Genomic DNA, 17,634 nt, shown 5'->3' with positions numbered 1-17,634 from the left:
CTAATTGCTAATTATGTGTTATATCACCATTACGGCAATATTGCCCCTCCCACAAATATATATATATATATATATATATATATATATATATATAGGGAGTGAAGAATTGTTAGGCAAGTTGTATTTTTGAGGATTCATTTTATTATTGAACAACAACCATGTTCTCAATGAACCCAAAAAACTCATTAATATCAAAGCTGAATATTTTTGGAAGTAGTTTTTAGTTTGTTTTTAGTTATAGCTATTTTAGGGGGATATCTGTGTGTGCAGGTGACTATTACTGTGCATAATTATTAGGCAACTTAACAAAAAACAAATATATACCCATTTCAATTATTTATTTTTACCAGTGAAACCAATATAACATCTCAACATTCACAAATATACATTTCTGACATTCAAAAACATAACAAAAACAAATCAGTGACCAATATAGCCACCTTTCTTTGCAAGGACACTCAAAAGCCTGCCATCCATGGATTCTGTCAGTGTTTTGATCTGTTCACCATCAACATTGCGTGCAGCAGCAACCACAGCCTCCCAGACACTGTTCAGAGAGGTGTACTGTTTTCCCTCCTTGTAAATCTCACATTTGATGATGGACCACAGGTTCTCAATGGGGTTCAGATCAGGTGAACAAGGAGGCCATGTCATTAGATTTTCTTCTTTTATACCCTTTCTTGCCAGCCACGCTGTGGAGTACTTGGACGCGTGTGATGGAGCATTGTCCTGCATGAAAATCATGTTTTTCTTGAAGGATGCAGACTTCTTCCTGTACCACTGCTTGAAGAAGGTGTCTTCCAGAAACTGGCAGTAGGACTGGGAGTTGAGCTTGACTCCATCCTCAACCCGAAAAGGCCCCACAAGCTCATCTTTGATGATACTAGCCCAAACCAGTACTCCACCTCCACCTTGCTGGCGTCTGAGTCGGACTGGAGCTCTCTGCCCTTTACCAATCCATCCATCTGGCCCATCAAGACTCACTCTCATTTCAGCAGTCCATAAAACCTTAGAAAAATCAGTCCTGAGATATTTCTTGGCCCAGTCTTGACGTTTCAGCTTGTGTGTCTTGTTCAGTGGTGGTCGTCTTTCAGCCTTTCTTACCTTGGCCATGTCTCTGAGTATTGTACACCTTGTGCTTTTGGGCACTCCAGTGATGTTGCAGCTCTGAAATATGGCCAAACTGGTGGCAAGTGGCATCTTGGCAGCTGCACGCTTGACTTTTCTCAGTTCATGGGCAGTTATTTTGCGCCTTGGTTTCTCCACACGCTTCTTGCGACCCTGTTGACTATTTTGAATGAAGCCGTCAGAGAGGACAAACTCCAGACCTACGGTTGAGACATACAAGACCTTACCTCACAGGTAAAACACATTAGACGCACAATCACCACGATGGAGGTCAGACACAGGCGACGTAACTTACGCCTCAGAGGCATCCCAGAAGAGGTCGGTGACATACAGCTCCTACCCTATACTCACTCCCTCCTGACAGCCATGGGAATAACTGACACACATAACCTACCTCTAATCACCTCGGCGTTTAGGGTAAGGAAGTCTGCTACAGCGCCCACAGCAGCACCCAGAGATGTCATTGTGCTGGCCCGGGATATCTCCGTGAGATCCGCAGTAATGTCCAAGTCCAGAGAAATGGGAACAGTATTACTCGACGGCCACAGGGTAGCCATATACCCAGACACTCCATTCTCCGTACTTGTGGTGAAAAGACAACTAGCACCGATAGCCAGGTCTCTAAGAGTCGCCAATATCAAGTATCGCTGGGGCATAGAGGGATCCCTCCTCACAGAAGTGGGGGGAGAGAGATACGAACTCACCCCAGAGGATGACCTGGAGACCTTCCTACAAAAGGCCGGCCTGAAGCGCATGCCGCAGCAAAAGTCATCTCCTCCTACCGAGAATCAAAGACGACAGGAGAAGACCGTCGAAATCCGGCAAACTGCACCGCCCAGTAGCACCGTAAAGAGGCTGACTCCACTTTCCAAGGCTGCTAATTCTAGACCCAACAAGTAGAGGAGACCACACTGAGTCTGAAGGAGCACAAAGAATCTCTACAGGACGCAAAGACTCAAAGGCCCACGGGACTTAGCCACCGAGCTTCACCATAAAGACAACTAAGAAAGACCAATACAGGGCAATAGATCTATATTGTTAGACCCGTTGCCAATCTTATACCCATTATGACAGCACTATGTACACATTGTTAACTTAAACGAATATAATGGAACAGATGTATATGTTATTCTAAACCGAATAAAAAAAATACAAATTGAAAAAAAGACTCACTCTCATTTCATCAGTCCATAAAACCTTAGAAAAATCAGTCTTGAGATATTTCTTGGCCCAGTCTTGATGTTTCAGCTTGTGTGTCTTGTTCAGTGGTGGTCGTCTTTCATCCTTTCTTACCTTGGCCATGTCTCTGAGTATTGCACACCTTGTGCTTTTGGGCACTCCAGTGATGTTGCAGCTCTGAAATATGGCCAAACTGGTGGCAAGTGGCATCTTGGCAGCTGCACGCTTGACTTTTCTCAGTTCATGGGCAGTTATTTTGCGCCTTGGTTTCTCCACACGCTTCTTGCGACCCTGTTGACTATTTTGAATGAAACGCTTGATTGTTCGATGATCACGCTTCAGAAGCTTTGCAATTTTAAGAGTGCTGCATCCCTCTGCAAGATATCTCACTATTTTTTACTTTTCTGAGCCTGTCAAGTCTTTTGACCCATTTTGCCAAAGGAAAGGAAGTTGCCTAATAATTATGCACACCTGATATAGGGTGTTGATGTCATTAGACCACACCCCTTCTCATTACAGAGATGCACATCACCTAATATGCTTAATTGGTAGTAGGCTTTCGAGCCTATACAGCTTGGAGTAAGACAACATGCATAAAGAGGATGATGTGGTCAAAATACTCATTTGCCTAATAATTCTGCACTCCCTGTATATATATATATATATATATATACATATAAAATGTAATTATAAGTGTATTTTTATATTATATGTATATATTAATATATAAATACACTTAGTATATTATATATATATATATATATATATATATATATATATATATATACATACACACACACACACACACACACACACACATATTATATATAGATATAATATATGTATATACCTCATCTTTATTGCTTTCTGTGGCTTTCTTAGACCTAGGGAGTTCACAGTCGTATGCCAGGTAGATACCACATCAAGCCTTAAACTATCTCATCTAAAGAAAGTCGATGACCACTATGTCCTTCCAATCTTCCCACTATCATTCCTCTCTTCCTTACCGAAAATGCCTGGTGCCCAGTCAAAGTACTCAACATTTTTCTTGTATCTAAGCACACACACACTCACTGGACACTCCACTATTACTACTCCAAGGGCACCCAGTCACCACAGCTAAGTTCACATCTCACATCAGAACTCTACTGTCAAGGTTGGGCTACAACCTTGCTTCCTTCTCCGGTCACTCCTTCTGTATAGGCGCAGCATCTTCAGCATCTAGTTCAAACACACCAGTCCACATCATTAAGAGACTGGGCCACTGGAAATCCTCTATTTACAATACTTACATACCACGACCGGAGAGGGAGCGTCGACAAGCTTTCAGAAATCTAGCTTTATAACTTGTAATAAAGTGTGTTTTCTTTGAATCCTCCTTTTGCCCTCTTTTTATTACTGGCCTACTCGTTTCTTGGTTTCGGCACACCTCAACCAACTTTGATTCTTTTTATACATTCCATAACCTATTAACAATTACGAGCACAAATAATATATATATATATATATATATATATATATATATATATATATATATATATATATATTATTGCCATTTATATAGCGCTTCACAATATTATGAGAGTGGGGACGTAATGTAACTATAAATAGGACAATTACAAGAAAACTTACAGGAACAATAGGTTGAAGAGGACCCTGCTCAAATGAGCTTACCGTCTGTAGGAGGTGAGGTATAAAACACATTAGGACAGGAAATAGCAATCAAATAAGGTGAGAGTGAAGCAGAGCTGGAGGAGAGAGTAAACTGCTGCCCTATAGGAGAGAGCTAGAGACAGGTGTGTAAGGTAGAGGTTACTCTGGGAGGCCAAAAGCTATATACATACATATTTATTTATTTATTTCAAATTTATTAACTTTTTTTTTTACAGCAGCAGGGAGACTGCCTGTTAGTTTGGGCAGTCCCCCTGCAGGCAGCCCTATGGATTCCTTTTGCGGCCATGTGATCGCTCTTTCAGAGCAATCACATGGCCTGCAGTGGCCTAATTTGCAAAGGCGGGACTGTCTGAGCTGTCAAGCAGTCCCCCCAGACCGGGAGCAACACCGATCGCCAGGCAGAACGGCGGTGATCGGGAAAGTAATAAGGATGTGCTGCGGACGTACAAGGGGGAACGGCGGCGATTGGGTAAGTAAGGACATTTATTGTCGGATGTACCAAGCACATCCATGGTCCTTAAGGGGTTAATAGCCTGCTGGTGCCTGCATGAGTCTCCTGTGTGCTATTATAATTTAATTTGCATAGTTATGAGTAAGAGCTGATTAAAAATGAAACAATTTTTTCATGGAGGCTGTGTGAGTCACAGCCAGGTGGTGTGTGGATCGGGGTCCATGAACAGAAACAAAAGTGATTTAACCCCCAAATGGCAGAGAATTAAGCAGTGAGACTGCAGGGGCATGATCTATACATCAAAACCACTTTATTCAGCTAAGGTTGTTTTGATACCTATAGTATCCCTTTAGAAGGATGTTGATTAACGTGGGGATTTATGAAAATACTGGTAAAATACAGTGAATATGCATGACCATGGGATTTTACAGTAATGCTTTAAGGTTACTAAACAAGCTAAAAACTGCCACGATCTATGTTGCATGATAATATTATTGCCTTCCAGGAAGGGAAAGACTCTTGCATTTCAGGACACCTGAATACCAGACAAGAAAGAACAGTAAAATAATACAACAATGGTTATGGTTAATAATATTTTAAACTTGATGGTAAGTTGACAACACATGTAACAACTTGCCAACCAGTGAGAACAGAGAGATTTTTTTGAGCGTGATAAGCCTAACGCAAAACTATTGCTGCACAGAATGAAACTGTGAGCGAAACGTTCACTGCACAGAGCAACTACTGCTAAACTATATCAATTGATTCCACGTATAACAAGTTGAGTTAATTGTAATGTGACATTGTAAACACAACACAGAGTGAACTGACATTGCAAATACTGAAACCAGGTGCAGGGTGAACTGATATTGCACACATTTAAGCATGAAGTGAACTTAAATTGAATGTACTGAAACTAAATATTGGTGGAACTGATATTCCACCAACTACACAAAGCCTTGGGTGATATGATATTGTGTATGCTGGAACGAGGCATAGGGTGAACCAATATTGCACTTGGTAAGCCCATGCATATGGTGATCCTACTTATTGTATCTATTGTTAATTGAGGTCAAGCCTAGTGTTGTATAACACATGATGAAATAATAAGGAATAATGTAGGAATAATGTTACATGAATAATTCATGTAAAATGAAATGACCAATATTACATGTAATGCAAACTGAAAACTAGGATGAATTAACTCTGCTAGCACTACAGCAGCGCAAGTAATCTTCCTTACATTGGAACAAAGCATAGGGTGAACTGATATTTCATGTACACATTGCCCAACATTTCAAATGGACAAATAGGGGCACAATAATTGTATGGGTGTGAGTGGAAATGTAGCAGCAGTGTAGTTCGGCTCTTCTGTGAAATTTTAGGTGACTTACACTTACACATTTATGAAATTAAAACGTAATTTAGAACCAGAACAATGTATCTTACTTAGACTTATTTCTAAACACATTTATTGTAGTTTAAAGACACATTACGGTGAGTGTTATTGCTGTGGAGCTATGTTATACACTCAGACACATTAACAATATGGAGCACCTAGAAAAGAGGGACATCAAGACAGAAAGGAGGGGCCAATGGATTTGGGCCCAAAAATATGGACATTCCCTCCTAAATAGAGACATTTTGGAGGTATGTACAGAGAAACAGGGAGAACTGACATTCATAGAGTGATCACTATATGGAGCAAAACAATACTTAGAGTAAACTGATGGCTATATCAATAAAAATGCTTAGAGTAATCTAACAAAATACATAATGTTAATTGATATTGCATGTAATGATACACATAATAGGGTGAAATTATATTGCATAAAATAAAACAAAACATTGTAATATAGTACCTAGTAGAAATTCACTGTCTTGGTAACTGGAGACTGCCAGATGGGTCAGTGGGCTAGCTACTCAGCAGTATTGGCACATTAAAAACAATTTCTAAAAACTGACTGGTCTAAATAAAAAGGGAACTTCTACATTACAATCACCACCTGATTCCAAGATAAGACTGCAAACTATCCCCGGTCTAGTGTTGCAAACCTTAATGGTAGCCTCAAGACCAGTAGTGGCCCCTATCTATCCACTACCAGATTTATAGTATACTTGTCCTGATACTGCCCCTGCAATTGGTGTGAGTTACTATTTGCTATTTGTCTATTCAGTCTCTCTACTAATAATAACATGTTGACATATCTCTTGACATTGTCCTAAGACTATTCTCAGTGTATTATAACTCACCATGCAGTATTGGATGAACGCGATATGCACATGGAATTAATGAGCAGATCATGCAATAATACATATATATGTACATATATATATATATATATATATATATATATATATACATACAGTCATGGGAAATAGAAAATACACTCTATTTGAATTATTTGAATTACATGGTTTCAAATATTAAGAAAATGATTTTCCTTAGCAGGCCTTAAAATTAGGTAAATATAACCTCAAATGAAAAACAAAACATGACATATTATACCATGTCATGATTTATTTAACAAAGATAATGCCAAGATGGAGAAGTCATGTGTGAAAACCTAAGTAAACCTTATAAATCAATAGTTTGTCGCCCCTACTTTAGCTGCAATAACTTGAAGTAATCGACTTCTGTATGACTTGATCCATCTCTCACATCATTGTGGAGGAATTTTGGCCCGCTCTTTTTTTACAATGTTGCTTCAGCTCATTGAGGTTTGCTGGCATTTAATAATGCACAGCTCTCTTAAGGTCCCTTCACAGCATTTCAATCGGTTTGAGGTCTGGACTTTAACTGGGCCATTGCGACACCATGATAATTTTATTTTTTTTGTCATTCTGTTTTAGATTTGCGGATGTGCATGGGATCATTGTCATATTACATGACCCAATTTTGACCAAGCTTTAGCTGTCGGTCAGATGGCTTTCCATTTTGGCTTTATTTTTCTTAAATGAATCACAACTTGGTATAATATGTCATGTGTCGTTGCTCATCTGAGATGGTATTTACTTAATTGTAAGACCTGCTAAGGAACAGATGATTGTTACTATGTCCTGATATGGGAAACCAAAGAATTCAAAAGGGGTGTACTTTCTTGCGTGGGCAAAGTATGGGCTACTAAATAGTATTTGCACCACAGGTAAAAAGTTGCTAACCCTTTCCTTCACTAGCACAATAATGTGTTCAGCACTTACAAGTTAGCAAAGACCACACAGGAGGCACCTCCAGACTGTGTAACCATCATAAGTAGCAAATCCTTGATTTAGTATTGTATTGATGATCTACCTTCAGAGCTCTGCAAATTTGTTAATCTTATTTTCAATTAATTCTACGTTATTACTGCGTTTATAAATCAGAACTTTCCCACATGTAATAATAAATGTAAACAGAAATAGTAAATCTGTTTATAGTAAAAGTTCTCATAAAATCTTTTACTGGCTTTATTAACATTTTTACTTGTATCATGAAGAAAAGTAACTAATGTATTCTATTGTCATGCCTATAAGATACATGCAAGCACAACTATATTTATCTGGCCTTAATACACATATGATTCAGTCAACTGGGGATAATTAAGGTGATGTTAGAGCATTATCCCAAAAGTAAATTTAAAAAAACACCACCTATACTTGTTTTCGCTATCTGTCCTTTTCCTTCTTCCTCTGTCTCTCTCTTTCTCTTCCCCTCCCTTTTGTAGGCACCAACACTGCTGTAACTCCACCCTCCGCTCCTATGATGTAATTACTTTGTGGCTCTGAATGGTGCTGCCAAACAACCCAAGTATTAAATAAAGCCATCCCTTCTGAAAAGGTTTAGCTCTCTGTGCATTTCTGAGTTGTGAGGAAACACACTTGAAAGCTTTCTTTCTTAAATACCCTTTCAGTACCTTGTCTGTGTTTGACACACTCCCAGAAATGGAGTGAATAAAGGAGCAACTTTATTTCTGAAGTCACAGCAGAGCTATGGGTGATTTAAACCAAATGACAGGAAATTAAAACCACTGCATGGGACATTTCACTGAAGCAGATGTTAACAAAATGGTAAGTGTCAGATGCTTTTTGTGATTTTATTGTTGGCACAGTCTTTTGCTTTGTATATTTTTTCTAAAGTTTAACCCCTTCTTTTTTTAAATAAAGTGAACAAGGCATGCCATGAATCATGACTTAAACCAAAATTGGAGTGTATGAAATTCTAATTTTCTGTCTTTAGAATAAAAGTGTCTAATTCTGGCAAAATCATTTACACTAACCACTTATAATATAAGTGTAAATTTAAGATTACATATATATTTAAATTAAAATAAATAAATTTGATTAGTGCATCTGGCTGAAATGATTAAAATGTATTTAAACATTGTACCTCTACTGAAACTCAGGTTTTGCGTTAAATTATTTTATTATTTAAATAAAAACATCCTGAAATATCACAGTTCATGTAATTCCGTATTAACTATGTATTGTGGTCAAAAGATAAGTATAAGTTAATCTGCTATTACAAGAATAGATAGAATCATACAGACACCAGAACATAAAAATAGTTTAATGTCTACAACTGTTACTCTGGGATGCATCATTTAGTTCATGTGCCTGTTTTTTAAATATATATATATATATATATATATATATATATATATATATATATATATATATAAAAATAAACATAATTTACATGGGCTTTGCATCAGTTCATTGGATCGTAAACTGTATGGTATAGAACCTCACTATGGAATAAAAGAGGTACTATGAGGCACTTATAAAAGGGGTCTCTCATTTCTGTTATCAAGTTATGTTGTCTTCTTTTCTGTAAATTATATACTTGTAATTTAATATGTAAACATATGTATTTAAGTAAAGAAAAAAATTAAGAAATCTTACTTGGGAATATTTTTTGATTTCTGAGTACTGGCCAATATTATACTGAAATATATTTGTACATAATTTACATTCTATTTTATTTTAGCTTATTTTGCTTAAAATGGTGTTGTGGTGCTCAGGTTTGTATAAATAAATGTATTAACTATTATTAGTAAATATCTACTATTAGAAACATCTGGAAATGAATTGTCTTTTTATGAAATATACATAACTTGTTCATAACAAATTATTTAAATTAGAGATTTTCATATCATATGCAAAACCAATAATTATGCTTGACCTGGAGTATTGCAGTATGCAATCTACACTATACATATAATGTACATATATAATACCTTGTTGGAAGTGCACTCAAAGGACTCGATACTGTTGCCAAAAATGTGCCATTTATTCAAGCTTCAAAAGTTGATTACATAGTGTCAATGTTTCAGTCCACTAGGGACTTTTTTCAAGACATATATATATATATATATATATATATATATATATATATATATATATATATATATATATATATATATAATTACTGCATGCATTAAATGTATGAACAGTTATACTTGAGATGTATTACACACTTACCAAATGTTGATTTTGCATATGTAATATATTACATTATCTTTTAAATGTATATTTTTGTTTTAACGTTAGTTTTGTAGAAAATGTTTATTTTATTTATATGCCTTGTAAATGTAAACCATGAAACTATGTTTTAACTGTAATAAATCTTTAGCACATCCTCCCTTTTTAAATCTAAAGGATTTTATGTCACCCAACTTGACTAGTTTACATATTAACTGAGATAGTGTGGCATGAACTAAGCTTCAAAGGGATAATCTGACTTAATTAGTCACTAGAATAGTGTTTGGAGAGCTATTTAATTAAACAGTGTGATATGAAAGAATGTGTAAATTTATGCTCTTTTTATCTGCAGTGTCCAGCAAATAACTAATGATTATTTTCATACGTATAAGGTGTTTAAACTGTAAATATAATAATAAAATATTTCTGCCAGATTTCAATAGACCTTAAATTCATGGGTCACTTTAAAGTTAGTAAAGTTAGATATGCAAAACGAGACATATAAATTTGAAACTAAGTTAAAATACATTAAACAGCTATTGCTATCTATATGTAACTTTGCACAACATAATAATACTAATTTAGCAATTTTATTCTTTCTGAATTAAAAGTGTAATTAAAATAATCCAGAATATGACTGTATAAAGTTGTCACTAAAGTATGCATATAGCTAGATTTGCCTATAAAGACATACATTTCCTTTAATTTCCTTAAACGCATCTATGAGATACGTATCTATGAGATATATGAGATAATTGTCATCATATTTTATATACTATTATGCTATTCTAGTTTTATTATTTAGTCCATAATATGAATTGTGTGGCAAAAAGATGTGTTTCCTAGCTTTTTATTTGCCAATGCCAAAATTGTCAAATAGGTTTTTGTTCATGAAACATTGAATTGTGATCAACTAAATTGCAAACTTTAGGAAATCAATAATTTGGAAAAATTCTTCATCTCAGCAATCGTTGCAATGTGATCATTTTAGTCTCAATTTTGCAATTCATAATCTGTTTTGAAATTCAGTGCTTAACGAACATATCCCATAATGTAAATGGGCATGCATGTCCTTTAGAATGAATTGACTATCATAGCACTGATATTAAGTACAACTTTCTTAATGTTTGTTGTATTCAGTCTTTTAATGCTTGCGACTATTAGAAAACAGAATGCATGATCAACAAAATATATAAATACCTAGTTAATCCATCAGTCATCGTCGTGAAGTTTATAAACTGTCTGTAGCAGCACTTAGACCATTATGTATATTATTTAGCATTTGTATTTTCGATTATTTTTTATAACTTATAGATGCACAGCAATTCCAGCTAAGCTACTGTCTATAAAATAAATGTAACAATACTGACTGTGTCTCGGAAAGGTAGTTCAATTTCCATATGACCTCTGTATATGTCCTTTGGCTATATGTTGTGACACACATAATTAGTTTATAAGATTTCATAGTAGTTAATTCAGAACAATGTAATATAACCTGGTTAAACTAAAGCGATCCTAGAAATTATCTTTTTTCGCCTATAAATGTCTCCTACATCTCCTTCCATTTGTTTTCTCACTGAGAATTTTTGTTCAGTACTGTAAGAGTGGTAACAGTTAAGAATTCCAAAGGTTTTTATTCTCTTTAAAACTTGACAACCTTATTGAAATCTTCAACATCCTATTTTCAGAGTCTTTCGAAATAGAGGCATGGTGACAGCTACACAAGTGCCTCATCAACAGCATTGCCTGTTGTTTTCTGCTAGAGGCTAAATGGCAATAATAACCAAGAAGGTTCAAAGTTATTTATTATACTATTAGGAAATGTATTCACACTTTTATGATATTGTACAACAGCTCCTTTGTTCAATTAATATGCATAGGAATTGAAAATGAAAAGTACAGCTTTACACTACTGTTCTGTTAATTTAAATTGATATAAGACCTTCCCACTTAAATATCACAGTTAGTGTGCTGAGGACTAAATATAAGTGTAAAAACAGCACAGTTATACAAGAACAGAACACAATATTTTTGTACCATTGTGCTTGTAATCATTTATGCTGAATTTAATGTACAGTAAAACACATCAGTTACTTATAATTTAGCAAATTGAGCTAAAATAAATAAATATATATATATATATATATATATATAAATATAAACAAGTGGTTGCGAGAAATAGAGCGTATATATTTTTTTATTTCTGAAAAAATATAGATATAGATATATCTTGTTTGGGGGTACAGGGAAATTAAATAAAATAATCCATTAGTATGATATCTCCATATTATTGTGTTCTGGTCTTATTTGGGGGAAAGGTTGGAGGAAATATTTTATGTGTTCTTTATTAATATGCAGTGTTTGAAGATATTTGTCTTTCTTTAAGCTTTTTGTTTGTTTACTACTTATTTTGCAGGTAGCAAAAAGGAATGGAGCATTTGCTATATTTGTCTCTCAGGTTGTCTCTATTCTATGTTCTATTTTTTTGAAAACATATAAATTGAAACTTTTAACCCCTTAACGCCGTTACGGCGTTCCATGCCGTCGTGCTTTAAATGGGCTTTAAAGCCGTTGCGGCGGCATGGGACGCCGTAACGGCTGCGGCCCCCAGGAGCCAGCAACTACTAACCTCCGCCGCGATCCTCTTCTGGGGGGCTGCCTGACAGCCCAGGCAGCCCCCCTCCGGCAAATGAGGCCCCCAGGGGCCATGTGATCGCTCTCATAGAGCGATCACATGGCCCCCTATTGCTGGCTGTGGATCTGCCAGCAGGGGGACTGTCTAAAATATCAGACAGTCCCCCTGCTGGTAGGTAGTTTAAAAAAAAATAAATTAAACATATTATAAAATAAATTAAATGCATTTTTATATATATAATATATTATATACATATTATATATATATATGTAACGTCATACAAAGTGTATTTTAATACTAATATAAGTATATATATTAGAATTAAAATACACTTAGAATGACGTTACATATATATAATATGTATATATATTATATATGTAATAGATCTACATATATCTATTATATATATATATATGTATAATTAAAATAATAAATAAATTAAATAATAAAATAAATAAATAAAATATTGAAACAAAATTTAATATAAATTATATATCCATATGTAATTTCATTCTAACTGTATTTTGTTATTAATATATATATATTGGTAACAAAATACACTTAGAATGACATTCTATATATATCTATCTATATATAAAATACAAATAACCGCAAATATATATATATATATATATATATATAGATAAATACATATAATTACATAAAAGATTACATTAGTATACACGTAGAATTTAAATACATATATATGTATATATATTAAAATTCTACATGTATATTTAAGTAATCTTTTAATATAATTATGTGATTTGATTAATTAAAATTTGATTGACATGCCTGACAACACAGGGAGAAAGTGCAGAGAATTTAATTCGCAAGCACTATATTTGACCCTGTAACTCTCCAAGACACCATAAAACCTGTACATAGGGGGTACTGTTTTACTCGGGAGACTTCGCTGAACTCAAATATTAGTGTTTCAAACTGGTAAATTGTATTACAATGATGATATTTTAAGTAAAAGTGAAGTTTTTTGCATTTTTTACAAACGAACGGCACTTTTATGGACTATATTATTGTTGTAATATGTTTTACTGTTTTAAAACACTAATATTTGTGTTTAGTGAAGTCTCCCGAGAATAACAGTACCCCCAATCTACAGGTTTTATGGTGTTTTGGAAAGTTAGAGAGTCACATATAAGGCTTGCATTTCATTTTTTTCACATTGAAATTTGCCAGATTAGTTATGTTGCCTTTGAGAGCGTATGGTAGCCCAGGAATGAGAATTACCCCCATGATGGCATACCATTTGCAAAAGTAGACAACCCGAGGTATTGCAAGTGGGGTATGAACAGTCTTTCTTAGTAGCCACTTAGTCACAAACACTGGCCAAATATTCGTTTTTTGCTTTTTTCACACAAAAACAAATATGAATGCTAACTTAGGCCAGTGTTTGTGACTAAGTGGCTACTAAAAAAGACTAAACATACCCCACTTTCAATACCTTGGCTTGTCTACTTTTTCAAATGGTAGGCCATTATGGGGGTAATTCTCTTTCCTGGGCTACCACACCGTCTCAAAGGTAACATTACTAATCTGGCAAATTTCAATTTGAAAATGGAACGTTCTATATTTGACCTTATAACTTTCCAAAACACCATAAAACCTGTTAATGGGGGGTACTGTTGTACTCGTGAGACATCACTGATTACAAATATGTGTTTTTTTGCAGTAAAACCGTATTATGACATTCACAGCTAAAATGGCAGACGGAAATACAAATTTAAAAAAAAATCTTATTTTCTCACTTTTTTTTAAATTTTATTCATAATAAATTATGTTCCATATATGAATAGTTATTGATAAATTAAAGCCCTGTTTCTCCTGAACAAAATTATATATAATAAGTGTGGGTGCACTTAATGTGACAGCGGTGAATTACGGTTGAACAGACCTATAGCGCAAATTCTAGTTTTTGTTTACGTTTTGTTTTGATCAGGACGTGCACTATTGACTCCGTCTTGAAGGGGTTAACGTGCAGTTATCAATTTAACTAGTTTGTGTCCAAATAATAAGATAAATTTTCTCAATACATTACACCATTAAACAGAGTCATCATAGTGCATAAGACAAACTAATGAGTATGTTTTCCTGTTAGATTCATAACATGACATCAGCATGTAAAAACCAATGAAAGGTTTGGATCACATGTGAGCAATTATGATATAGGTTATCAAGCAACATCTAGCATTAATTAGCGTGTTAATTAGCATGGGAATTAACACAGCTAAAGGTGTGGAAGAAAATTTCACATGTATACTTTATACAGTAGCACCTTCATACTAGTGTTTTGAGTGTACTGTGTAGCAATGTAAACACTATGCTGTTCATGTTATGCAGTTATTATTAATTATTATTATTATTATTATCATATATGTTTAGCGCAGACGTATTCCACTTTAGAATATTATAAAGGGGAAAATTTACCAATAAATGAGACAATTGCAATGTTACAGGAACAATAGGTTGATGAGGACCATGCTCAAATAAGCTTACAGTAATACATGTCGGGTTAACCTGATCCTGTAGGTCTAAAGTATTTATAGTACTCATAATAATGTGCAGTGACAACAACGACTTGCTGGGTATCTGTAAATTTTACAATTTAGCTTTTTAACCATTCTCAACATTTTAACTGCACATCCAAATGTATTGTATTGTTGTATATAACTATAGAAATTGCTATAGTTTGGATTGTTAAACTCATTCCACAAAGACCAGGGTTTCATAGTGACATAGAGAGCATTGCCTAGACATACATTAAAGGAACACTATAGTCACCTAAATTACTTTAGCTAAATAAAGCAGTTTTAGTGTATAGATCATTCCCCTGCAATTTCACTGCTCAATTCACTGTCATTTAGGAGTTACATCACTTTGTTTCTGTTTATGCAGCCCTAGCCACACCTCCCCTGGCTATGATTGACAGAGCCTGCATGAAAAAAAAAAAACTGTTTTCACTTTCAAACAGATGTAATTTACCTTAAATAATTGTATCTCAGTCTCTAAATTTAACTTTAATCACATACAGGAGGCTCTTGAAGGGTCTAGCAAGCTTTTAACATAGCAGGGAATAAGAAAATCTTAATTAAACAGAACTTGCAATAAAGAAAGCCTAAATAGGGCTCTCTTTACAGGAAGTGTTTATGGAAGGCTGTGCAAGTCACATGCAGGGAAGTGTGACTAGGGTTCATAAACAAAGGGATTTAACTCCTAAATGGCAGAAGATTGAGCAGGGAGGCTGCAGGGGCATGTTCTATACACCAAAACTGCTTCATTAAGCTAAAGTTTTTCAGGTGACTATAGTGTCCCTTTAAGAACAGCAGGGTAGTATGATTCTAAACCTTTTGTAACATTGTAGCTCATGTTTTATGGGACACATATTACATATATATATTGATGGGCAGTACATGAAAATGGTAACCCTGTAGTATTTAGAACTCAGAAGAAGGTGTATTAGATTAAGCAAATAGGCAATTAAGAATCCTGCAATAAAACAATTAGGCAGTAGGCAATAATGCAAAACATGCATTATACACACTGCAGGGCAACCCTTTTCATGTGTCTTCATAAATATGACAAACTTATATGTGTCCCTGTAAACATGGTAGATCTGGATCTATATATGCATGTGTATTTACTTATATGTGGGCATCTGTATTTATGCATCTTGCTCTAACACTCAAAGTGTTAGACTTTGTTGACCTGTCACACATTTCATGGGTTTGCAGGACCTTTCTTTCATTTATTTACACAGGCCCGCTAAAAATGTTGTGGAAGCACCTAGACAGGTTTGTGTATTTGCCCTGTTTGTATGCTCCTTAGCAGGGGCGGGCTGGGAAGGGGGGCAGGGGGGCAATTGCCCCCCAGGCCGCCCTAAACCCAGGGCCGCCCACACCCAGCAAAAAAATGAAAAATCTGAACCCCCTGCTTCTGGCTGAGGAGTCAGATTTTTCAACTTACCTCACTCTTCCTGCAGTCTGCAGTCAGTGGAGTCGGCCGGCCTCTCCTGATGATGTCAGGAGGAGGGGGCGTGACTTCCACTGCTCTTCTCACAGGACCGCTGGGGAGTCTGGGAGAAGAGTAGAGGAAGTCACGGCCCCTCCTCATGACATCATCAGGAGAGGACGACTTCACTGGCTGCTGCTGGTTGCTGCTCCTGTTGGCTGCTGCTCCCTGGCCTAAGGTAAGACTCAGGGAGGGGGTAAATACACTTTAAAAAAAAAAAAATTTTTTATTCCCCTCCTCAGCCCTGTCCCCTTAGTCAGCTCTTGCCCCCTCCTCAGCCCCTGTCCCCTCCTCAGCCCCTGTCCCCATCTCAGCCCCTGTCCCCACCTCAGCCTTAGTCAGGCCCTGTCCCCTTAGTCAGCTCCTACCTCAGCCCCTGTCCCCTACCTCAGCCCCTGGCCCCCTAGTCAGCCCCTGTCCCCCTATTCAGCCCCTGTCCCCTTAGTCAGCTCTTGCCCCCTCCTCAGCCCCTGTCCCCTCCTCAGCCCCTGTCCCCTCCTCAGCCCCTGTCCCCTCCTCAGCCCCTGTCCCCTCCTCAGCCCCTGTCCCCTCCTCAGCCCCTGTCCCCATCTCAGCCCCTGTCCCCACCTCAGCCTTAGTCAGGCCCTGTCCCCTTAGTCAGCTCCTACCTCAGCCCCTGTCCCCTACCTCAGCCCCTGTCCCCTACCTCAGCCCCTGTCCCCTAGTCAGCCCCTGTCCCCCTAGTCAGCCCCTGTCCCCCTAGTCAGCCCCTGTCCCCTTAGTCAGCTCTTGCCCCCTCCTCAGCCCCTGTCCTCTCCTCAGCCCCTGTCCCCTCCTCAGCCCCTGTCCCCTCCTCAGCCCCTGTCCCCTCCTCAGCCCCTGTCCCCTCCTCAGCCCCTGTCCCCACCTCAGCCCCTGTCCCCACCTCAGCCTTAGTCAGGCCCTGTCCCCTTAGTCAGCTCCTACCTCAGCCCCTGTCCCCTACCTCAGCTCCTGTCCCCTACCTCAGCTCCTGTCCCCTACCTCAGCCCCTGGCCCCCTAGTCAGCCCCTGGCCCCCTAGTCAGCCCCTGTCCCCTTGGTCAGCCCCTGTCCCCTTGGTCAGCTCCTGTCCCACCCTT

At 37.0% G+C, this 17,634-nt stretch overlaps 1 protein-coding gene across 1 annotated transcript in view; it reads left to right on the top strand.

The window, feature by feature from the left end:
- Window positions 1-8,237: 8,237 nt before the first annotated feature.
- The window catches only part of LOC134577714 (netrin-1-like), a 547,430-nt gene continuing 538,033 nt past the window's right edge, over window positions 8,238-17,634 (top strand). Inside the window, exon 1 of the mRNA XM_063436579.1 lies at window positions 8,238-8,479. The gene's annotated coding sequence lies outside the window, so the exon portion shown is untranslated. The remainder of the gene's footprint in view (window positions 8,480-17,634) is intronic.

The sequence above is a fragment of the Pelobates fuscus genome, chromosome 11, assembly GCF_036172605.1.
Source record: "Pelobates fuscus isolate aPelFus1 chromosome 11, aPelFus1.pri, whole genome shotgun sequence".
Lineage (NCBI taxonomy): Eukaryota > Metazoa > Chordata > Amphibia > Anura > Pelobatidae > Pelobates > Pelobates fuscus.
The sequence above is the reverse complement of the archived record's forward strand: the minus strand, read 5'-3'. Positions and strand labels throughout refer to the sequence as shown.